The sequence below is a fragment of the Chelonia mydas genome, chromosome 11, assembly GCF_015237465.2.
Source record: "Chelonia mydas isolate rCheMyd1 chromosome 11, rCheMyd1.pri.v2, whole genome shotgun sequence".
Taxonomy (NCBI): Eukaryota; Metazoa; Chordata; order Testudines; family Cheloniidae; genus Chelonia; species Chelonia mydas.
This window is the reverse complement of record NC_051251.2, coordinates 16,411,617-16,422,328: the sequence shown is the minus strand read 5'-3', so window position 1 is coordinate 16,422,328 and position 10,712 is coordinate 16,411,617. Positions and strand designations below refer to the sequence as shown.

The window sequence follows — 10,712 nt, the reverse complement described above, 5'->3', positions numbered from 1 at the left end:
TTTTCTCCCCCCTTTAAGTACTTGTTATCATGTCCCCTTCCAGTCCTCTCTCTCTTCTCCAGACTAAACAAATCCAGTTTTTTCAATCTTCCTTCACAGACCTTTAATCATTTTTGTTTCTCTTCTCTGGACTTTCCCCAATTTGTCCACATCTTTCCTAAAATGTGGCCCCTAGAACTGGACATACTCCAGTTGAGGCCTAATCATCTTGCTTACAACACTCCTGCTAATGCAGCCCAGAATGATGTTTGTTTTTTATGCAACAGTGTTACATGGTTCACTCATATTTAGCTTATAATCCATTATGACCCCCAGATCCTTTTTTGCAGTTGTCCTTCCTAGGCAGTCTTTTCCTGTATGTGTGCAATGGATTGTTCCTTCCTAAGTGGACTACTTCGCATTTATCCTTATTGAATTTCATCCTAGTTTCGTCAGACCATTTCTCCGGTTAATCCAGATCATTTAGAATTTTAATCCTATCCTCCAAAGCACTTGCAACCTCTCCCAACCTGGTATCATCCACAAACTTTGTAAATGTACTCTATGCCATTATCTAAGTCATTGATGAAGATATTGAACAGAAATGGACCCAGAACTGCGGAACCACACATGATATACCCTTCCGGCGTGAGTGTGAACCGCTGGTAACTGCTCTCTGGGAATGGTTTTTCAATCAGTTATGCACCCACCTTATAGTAGCTCCTCTAGGTTGTAGTTCCCTAGTTTATTTATGAGATGGTCATGCAAAACAGTATCAAAAGCCTTACTAAAGTCAAAATATACTAAACCTACTGCTTTCCCCCCATCCACAAGGCTTGTTACCCTGTCAAAGAAAGCTATGAGGTTGCTTTGACACAATTTGTTCTTGATAAATCCATGCTGACTGTTACTTATGTTATTCTAGGTGTCTGGAAACTGATTGCTTAATTATTTGCTCTGTTATCTTTCTGGGTACTGAAGTTAAGCTGATTGGTCTGTAAAAGTCTCAGGAGTCTGGGTTGTAGGTGGTCAGGCCTAGTGGTTGGAACAGGAGTCACATCTAGTGGTCAGAGTCAGAGTGCCAGAGCCCAAGGTCAAAGCAGAGTCAGAGCCACAGGTCAGAACTGAAGGCAGAGAGTCAAAATGCCAGAGCCAAGTGTCAAGATAGTGTCAGAGCCGAGGGTCAGAACTGTAATCGGAGTCTGAATGCCAGACCTAAGGGTCGAGTCAGAGTGGGAGCCAGAAATCAGAGTTGAGGATCAGAATCAAGTTACCTGGAATCAGGAAAAGCTGGAGCAGGGCTGGTTCCAAGACAGGAACAAGACTGCTGCAGAATGGGAGAAGGTGGGGTGCAGGGCCGGGTCTAGCCTGGAGCAATACAGGAACTGGGCCTGGAGTGTGGTGAGCACAAGGAGGTTGAGAATCCAGAGACATGTGCATTGAGCAGCCACTTTTCATTCACAACTGCTGGGCTTAAGAGCAAGCCACCTGACTGACTTAACCAATCAGGGAGTTCTGCTGTGTCCCAGCTGTGCTTATTGGCTGGGTGATGACTAGGTGGATGTAGCTATAAACTCTCATTCCTGACAGAGCCTGAGTTTCCAAAAATAAACTTTATTGTGTGCAAAACAGGCAACAACATTAACATGCAAACACACAAGTTAAAAACCTTCTAGCAACTCTAACAGGATGAGCCGTACTTTAAAACCCCATGTAAAAATGGACATAAACATTCACTGTTTGCGTCCATGTATGTAACACTTACTTCTCCACTCCATGCCTGGAGAAAACAAGGAGAAACATAGCTACCAATATATCGGTCTATGGAAAAATCACAGAATCAGCCACAGCTTACTAAACTGTAGTAAGTACTGCCATCTGATATGTGCGTGGAGAGGAGTACAGGAAGCACCAATCATGGAGTTTTCCAAGGATTGGATAGGCTGCTGAGTCTGGGCTATTTGAGCACGTGGGTCAATAATGCTCTGCAACATCTGAGCAAACCCATGATGTTCTGGTGCATCTTTCCTTTGGCAACCACTCTTCATTTTTGGACCTTCTCTATGGTCAGGGTCACATAGGGTCAGGGTCACCCTCTGTTCACGGTTCAAGACCATAAAGGATCAGAGAATCTCTGAGAACATATCCTTCCTAGTATGCTTCTTTCTCCTCCTGATCAAGGTCAGACATTCAGCAGATATGGAGGGGCGACCATTTAGGCCGCATTGCCAGAGGCTGCTGATTAAAACAGACAGATTACACCATTAGATTTACAGTCACAGTGGGAAGGGAAAGATATGTCTGAAAACTTCCAACATTATTCCCTTACGTACCTTTAATAAGGAATGATAATTTTCCACTTGAATTTTGGATTGCCTTGATACAGCCCTGGTCTGTAGCTCAAACCATGGTGAGTGCTGCATGGCCTAGAAGCGATGAAGAGGCGTGTTTTGTGGCATGGAGGGTTTAAATGCTGTAGTCTCCTTGGAATGGGTATAGGGAAAGTGTAGGCAGTGTTCACAGACAGTTCTTTTCAAGAACTAGGCAGTGGTTATTTTAGATGTTCTCACTCCTGAGGGTGACAAAGGCAGAGAACCCAGATGCTACTGGCACTGGGTGAGCCAGAAATGGGGAAAAGTAGTGGTGTTTAGATTCAGTTTAGGTTTAAGAACAAATCAAGGCTAGATATGTTTGATATTCAACAACTCCGAATCTTAAGACTTGTTTTCTCTAGTTTTTGACCCGAAAGACAGATTTCTGCCATCTTGAATAGAAGACATTCAAAATGTTCCCTGAAATTTTCACCATCTTCCAATATCAGCTCACAAAGAAGCAGATACGTTGGCTGCAACTAACGTCAAACCAGAAAAGAGAGAGACAAGGTGTATCAAGGTTCCTTCCCTACTCTGAACTCTAGGGTACAGATGTGGGGACCTGCATGAAAAACCTCCTAAGCTTATTTTTTACCAGCTTAGGTTAGCTAAACTACTCCATTTGTACAAAAATGATTCTTTTCAAATGCTATCTTACATGACTTAAGATATGGCAACTTGCAGTAGAATAAAAATCATTTTGGCAAAGAGTATCCATGTATCAATTTGTATTGACTGAAAAAAAGTTTTGCACTCAGTCCCATCACTTGAATTATGGGGAATGGATATCTATTTCAAGAGTATCTTCTATAATATTATCTTATCATTACTCCATAGGTCTTCATTTTCAGCTTCCTCTGGGTATTATTTCAGTTTAAAAAAATCATCATTTTTGTCTTTTCAATTTATCTTCTTGTTCTTTTAAAGCTTAGAGTAAAATCCAGTAGAATAAAAATCATTTTTCTTTTCAATTTCTTTTTGAGTTAGTTGTAGGAACAGTCACATGAAAAAAAAATCATTTGTCATCTTGTTCTTTTAAGGCCTGGATATAGCAAAATCTAGAAGGAAAAAAACGTTAGCTATCCATGATGTTATACTATCTTTTAAAGTAACAAAGAGTGTTTAGAGAATGTGTACAGGTAAGTGGAGAAAGATAGAAGTCAGTGGGTGACAAATGTTTATTTTCGATCTCAGTGGAATAGGTGACTTTAAAAACCATACCTCACAGTTTATACCTAGGAATATGGGCCCAATTCTGCATTATTAATGCACTCAGAAGTTCCACTGATTTAAATCAGAGCTTTGGGTATACAAAGGATGTATGATCTAGTGTGAGTGTTGAGTGGGCAAGTAATGTCTTAAAACTCCACACTCTAGTGAAACCAATGTTTTATATGATTAGAGATGAGAGAACTGTTTTAAGAACTGACATACTGGTCAGTTACTCAGGACATGCAAATAACCTTTTGAGAGATTTAAAAATGTTTGACAAAACTGCTTTTGGTGTGATCCAGACTGGAAGAACCTGAACTGTACTACTGTGGGAATACTACTAATTCAGCTGCAACTAGGCAGTGAATAGAGATAGAAATTTCATGAGATACAATGATTCTGACATATTTGCATTAGGGTTGAACACTTTCTACTTGCACAAAAGCAAACACCCTTACCCCACCCTGGCCCTGCCCCTCCTCAAAGGCCCCATCCATGCCCTGCCCCTCCTCAAAGGCCATCCCCCCCTTCCTCTGTTGCTTGCTCTCCCCCACCCCCTTCATTTTCACCAGGCTGGCTCAGGGCTCCACCTAGGAGCGTGGGCTCTGGGGTGGGGCCAGGGATGAGGGGTTTGGAGTATGGGAGGGGGCTTCAGGCTGAGGCAGGGAGTGGGGTGTGGGAGGAGGTACAGGCGGTGGGCTGGGAGTGTGGGTTCTGGGATAAGGAGTTTGGAGTATAGGAGGGTGCTCTGGGCTGGGATCAAGGGGTTCAGTGGGCAGGAGGGGGATCAGGCTCTGGGTGATGATTACCTCAAGCAGGTCCTGGAAGCAGTGGCATGTCCCCCCACCCCTGGAGCTCCTATTGGCCATGGTTCCTGGCCAATGGGAGCTGTGGGGGGCGGTGTTAGGGGTGAGGGAAGCATGTGGAGCCCCCAGCTTCCCCTATGCCTAGGAGCCAGGAGGGGCATGCTGGCTGCTTCCCAGGAGCTGTGTGGCATGGAGGCTAGTAGGGAGCATGCTAGCTCTGCTGCATGGCACCGCCAACCAGACAGTCAGTGGCCTGGTCAGCGTTGCTGACTGGAACCACCAGGATCCCTTTTTGACCAGGTGTTCTGGTTGAAAACTGGACACCTGGTCACTGTAATATGCAGCCAGATTCCAGAGGCTCAGCTATACTCCAAAATAGCATACCACATTTTTCAATTGTTTGGACTGAGCAAAAGCCTGCTTGAATCTTTTTTCCCGTCCTGAGATTTGAAAAAAGTTTTACAAGGAGGGAAGTTGTCCAAATCCTTTGTACTGCAGTATGAGAATTGATACACTGAGTTGTCCAAGGACTATTTGTGATATTCCAAAATGAGGAACTTGACGTATAGGAATCCAGATGGTAAAGAAAGATGGATCTGGAGAGAGAAAAGTTCTTATATCTAAGTAGTAACAGGATTCAGCACATTAAAAAACTATGGTTCTACAACTTATGAGTTTAAGTAGTCTTTGACACCAACGGGTTAATACAGGTTAATTGTTAACTACTTTCCTACATGTTTGCATGATCAGGGCCTGTATCTCATTGATTTTAATGGGAAGCTGTATCAGGCCTTGTAAAGGAACCATAGTTTCCTTACACACTGTGTAATACAGTGGAATGCATGATTTCAAGATAAATATACATATCACTGATAGCTGAATAATGATCAGCTTTTTAACAGCTCCATATTTATTGCTTCGTAAATATTGTGAAGCCTTGTCAAAGCTTAGGGGGTATATTACAGCTGCAAAATATCGGTCTAATTTCAGTTGTTTCAAGATACTGGTGTACTTTCATTTTGAAAATTGATGAAAGCATTAAGTTCTGAACTGGAATGTTGATTCTAATGGAAACAAATGGCACCATTATTTCATAGTTTGAAGTTCCAGTAAACTGAAACCTAACAAAGAGGGTTATCTTGTTAAAGGAGAAAAATTAAAGCAATCAGCTTGCAAGGCTTACGCACAGATTCAGCATGTTAGATAGTGTTTAAAACTGTGTTTTTAAAGCTAGACGATTAGAAAGTCAGTAACAGGGATAACTCAGTTGCACATAAACAACCAATATCGGTGCATAAAAATATTTGGTTTCACTTCTACAATGTGCCACTGATGTAAACTAAGAACACTCATATGAAATTAATACAAGAAAGAAGGTTGTATTGTTATGAAGAAATGTAAAGATATTATGAAACAAAGGACTTCACATAATCACTTCAGTTTTCAAAATGTATGAAAATGAGAAACATTACTGTATTTACCTCCTAATGAAAATTGTTATATAGGAGCTAGTTCTTGTTATTACCACAAGATGACTTTTATTAAGACTTAACCTCAACCCAACATAATTTGTAGAAAAGCTTGGTAAAAAGGAACATTTTCCTAACCTGGAAGAAACTTTCTAGTATCTTGTATAATTAACATTAATGATTCTGGGACTTAATTTGAATGGAAATCCTAGGCGTCTGCTGTGAAATTATTTTCCATTAATATTAATTTACATTTTACACCAATTGAGTTAAGCAGTGGTTGTGACTTGTTTGTTTTTAATGAATATACTAGCAAACAAGTTTACTTGCAGCAATGTTCATCCTTTTCATGTTCAGCAGATTTTAAGGAAATGGGACAACAGGTGAAGATGATCAAACTGGGAGAGGGCAAAGTATCAGAGAATTAATTATATCTGGTAAAGTGAGCAACAATCACAGCATGCTTGCTGCCTAGACATGCTTAAGGGCCTTATAGAAGAGGTGAGTTTAAAGGAGGGATTTGAAGTAGGACAAAGGAAGATTCAGTGCATTTTCAAACTTAAAGCAGTTACCTAGGCCAGGTATTTAGATCTATATAGTGCCTTTCAGCTCCATTTCACATAAACCACTACATTTCAATGTGACAAAGGTCCTGCCTTCAATAGAATTTGCGCTTCATAAAGGAGTGCAAGGCATGGATTCACTACGATTTGGTATTAGTATTTTATTTTAATTAATAGTTCTGTATCATGTTTCCATGAGTCTGCTTATTAATGAACTGTATATTGTATTGGGTTTTTTTAATAAGACATGCATTGACCAGTTTTTCCCACTAGGGTGTACAAACAGTCTATGCAATTTGTACATGATGGTGTAAGAATTATATTAATTCTGCATAAATCACAATGGCAACACGCCAGCCCAAATTAATCAGTATTCTCTAAAACAAGCAAGCAGATGGAGAGAGATGGATTTCTGAAACAAGAATCTCATGAACAAAATCTAGAGAATGCTGCGTTTTAGGGCAAATTGGAGTGTATACATCAGTCTGTACAAACTATGGAAAATTTACATAATTGTAAAAGTTACCATGAATTTCAAATCTCTAGAAGACTGCCCATCTAATAGAACATGATGAAAAGATTGAAAAATCAGTGTAAGTCTCACACAAGTCTCCTTGGAGAAAGCCACTCAATTTTTTTGAGTATGGTGCTTTATTAAAATATATCTATATAACTGAATACACTCAATACTTTTTTTTAATTTAATGTTAAATTCAGGTGCAAATGGATATATAAACTCTGCTGGTACATGTGGGCATAGGTCAAAGCTTTCAAGGGGACTAGTAATTCTGAGTACCTCTGTTTACATCTTAAAGGGTCTTGTTTTTCCAAGGATGGATGCTCAGCACTTTAAAAAAAAATAGGGCCCTTTCACAGTATCTCAAGCTGGGTGCATGAAAATTGAAGCCACCAAAAATCACTAGTCAGTTTTAAAAGTCTTGGCCATAAATTGCATCCCACTGTGTCATGGTGCTCAAATACTATTTTAATAGGGGAAAGGTGACTAGTGTGGCATCTTGTGCTCCAGGGAGTATTCATCACTAGGGGAGGGCAAACTGCATCTCCACAGCTGTCCTTCCCTGGAGAAGGGCAGCTTTAGATTTTCATGAGGCTCCATAGGATGTCTGCAGACCAAAGCACCTGCTGGAAAGCATGGCATCATTGCTCTCAGTACCCTGGCCAATGCCACCCATATTTGGAGGGTGCTAACCTCCTGACACATGGAAGGTTGTACATACTTTGGGTACAGACTTGCTACAGAGGGAGCTGAAGGGAGGGGCTTCACTCTTGATTTCTCATGCTAGATTAAACTAACTTTTTAAGAACAATGCAAATAGAAACTTTACTATATATTTCTTTGCAGGATATAATTTAGTTTATGCAAATTCCATACCCGGTCATGTAGAAAACTATTTTACACCTAGCATGAAACTTGAGCAATAATACCAAAACAAAATTTTGTTTGAGTGTAATCCAGCTTCTTTACAACAGAAGTGAAACTTATTTCTTTAAAAATAAAAAGACATTGGGACTGGTTAGTACTAAGCAAAATCGCTGTAAGGTCAATCTTTGGGGTCTGGGAGGAGTAAAAGTTCAAAGTGCACATTTGTAAATGAGGTTGGTTGAGGTACTTTTGCGCCAATGACTCTAACCTTATCAGCAAGCTCTCAGCTGAGAGATGAGGCAGTTCATGGGATCCCAAGGCTTTAAATAAAACTTTGGGAAATGTTGCCTAATGTGGACCAATTGAGAAGAAAGGTGTTGTGTATTTGGTTGTGGTAATAGAACCTTGTTGTTGCTATGGCAACTGAGTTAGATTAGGGGATAGCCCAGCCAGTTTTGACTGGTTTGGTCAGTCCAGCCTGTGGCAATAAATGGCTGCTTTTAAGGTTTACAGCTCTGTGTCTCAAGTCAACAAAAGATACATACTGTTTTTACCCAGAACTCTTTGGGGCAGAATGGGGGTAAGATTTATAAACAACATTTTCATTATATTGTTTCATGAGAGAGGGAGGAGAGGCTGGATAAGGATATGATTCTACTTTTCATAGCTGCAGAGTACAGAATGAGTCAATGAACATGGTGGGAGAGGATTCAGAAAAGTAGTAAAATGCCCTGTTACAGTCAAATCCTCCATCTTCTTGTCATCTTGTTTGGGAGACATTAGAGGGAGGTGTGTCTTGGGGAGACCAGAGGTACTGATCAAAGCTTAATATTTTATCTGAATCCAGGCATCACTTTTCAGTGATTTTTTCCTATTAAACACACAGGACTGGAGATCAGCTTACCTGCTATATCAGGTTTGTAAACAGTCCATTATTAATTTGAAATGGGAAGGCATGTGGGTGAAGGCAAACCATTAGGCCTCTCATTACAAGCCCTGGCTAAATCACTGAGAAACCAGGATTTCTGGATTATAAAAAAAAACATTTCTTGTGTCTTAAGATTTATTAGTTTCACCCTCATCTCAAATGCAGGAGAAGAAAAAAACAGCTGCCTTTCAGTCTGGCTATAGTGTGGTTTGGTTTGTGTGTCAGCTCCAGGATATTAGAGACACAAGGTGGGTCCTTAGAATGTATGCTCATTACTTATGGTAAACCACCTGTTCGATCTTGTATTTTGCTCTTAGTACCTTTCCCAGACCTGAAGAGCACTTTATAGCTTGAAAGCTTGTGTCTGACCAATAGAAGTTTATCGAATAGAAGATATTGCCTCACCCACCTTGTCTTTCAGTCTGGAAAGAGGCAGCCTCATGGTACGGAAACAGCTCTGAGCAATGTGGTAGAAAATGTTGTCCTGGCAATAGACTAAGGGATCTGTCCTTGACTGACGACTGATCACGTGTTATCAGTTGGCTATGCTGTACTCCCTGGTTGAGATTGATAGAAGCCATCATGAATCTTTGAACTCCTTGCTTGAAGAGAAGGCTCAGAAAATCCAGATATGAGTTTGCCAAGATTACAAGTTGACACAGGTCAAGCTGATACATACTCCTCCCCATTCATCATGTGCAGTTGTCATGGGGCAAGTATACCCCATCACCCTGGTGCTGGGGTAAGGGTGTGGTAGACCCACAATTAAGTCAATATGGCTGCACTCAGCCTCAGGGCTGTATGGCTGAATGGCCAGCACCAATAGGGCTTCCCATGGCAGCAGGGAAGCACAGCCTACTGGCCACAGTCAATAAGAGGGAGTTTGGTGGGCCACCCCCCAAAGGAGGGGTGGCCAGGAAGGGGGACCTAGGCCCTCCCTGCTCCACCAGGTCCCAGCCCAGATAGTGGCAAAAGGGTTCACCACAAAGTCAGCAGGGAATCTGCCCACAACACACTAACTGCTGCAGGGACGCTGGCTAGTCCCTCCCTGGGCTACTTCCTACCTTGACTCCAGCAGTTGAAGTTGGGGTGTCCTCAGTATCTCCAGGCCCCTCAGGCAGTGCAGCCCTTGGAGGCTGCAATCTCCCTGGGTGCCTGTCCAGGTCTCAGCAGCATGCATATGTCTGTCCGTCCGTCCGTCCCTGGGCTTCCAGCTGCTGCTCCTCAGCTGGAGACAGAGAAGTGCATCCTCTGTCCAGACTGAGCTGAGTTGCTCCCTTTTACACTGCAACAGTTGGAGCATGCCCTGCAGGGCAAGGGGGTGTGGCTTCTCCTGCCAAGAGTACTGGTGTAACCCCTTTGTCTCCCACATGGGGCAAGTACACCCCATCACAGCAGTATACAGTGCTTCTAGATTATGGCATCAATTTGCTGATTATACCAACCCATGGGCTTCCATTATTGTTGACTCCTTGTGGATTGTCTCTTGATTTAACTATCTGGCAGATATTTTGGTTTGGCTCAAGCTAAACCCAGTTAAAATAGAAGGCAATTGTAGTGGGTTGAAGGGAGAGAAATACTGCAAGGGACTCACATCACAATCAGATTCTTCAACCCTCACTCATTTGAACTGCTGACACTTTAGCTTTGAATCCCAAACTTTAAAATCAAATTACTTTGCCTCAAAAATTCTCAAACTCCTCCAGGATGGGTAAATAATTAAGACAGGTAATTGGACCTGATTCAATTGCCTCAGAAGTAAATTGGAATCTTTACTTGACTTCAGTGGGCTTTGGATCAGAGACTTAGTGAAGAAACTGGCCTAATTGTTGAATCTAAATCTGTCTCAGACACCATTATACCTTAATGGCCAAATTTGAAAATGAAAGCGAAGAGTAGGCAAAAATAAAAACAAGTTCTAGTTAATTGGGCTACCTTCTTGCCACTTGCGTTCTCATGAAGCCTGGAAACAGTAGGGAATAGTAGCAATGATTCCATT

The 10,712-nt window shown here is 41.6% G+C and overlaps 1 long non-coding RNA gene across 1 annotated transcript; it reads right to left on the bottom strand.

The window, feature by feature from the left end:
* Nucleotides 1–1,573: 1,573 nt before the first annotated feature.
* On the bottom strand, nt 1,574–9,968 carry LOC122462324. The gene is made up of 3 exons (XR_006284807.1): nt 9,778–9,968; nt 9,123–9,270; nt 1,574–2,217 (listed from the first exon to the last, which is right to left on the bottom strand). It is a non-coding gene; the product is annotated as an uncharacterized LOC122462324 (long non-coding RNA).
* Nucleotides 9,969–10,712: the final 744 nt, after the last annotated feature.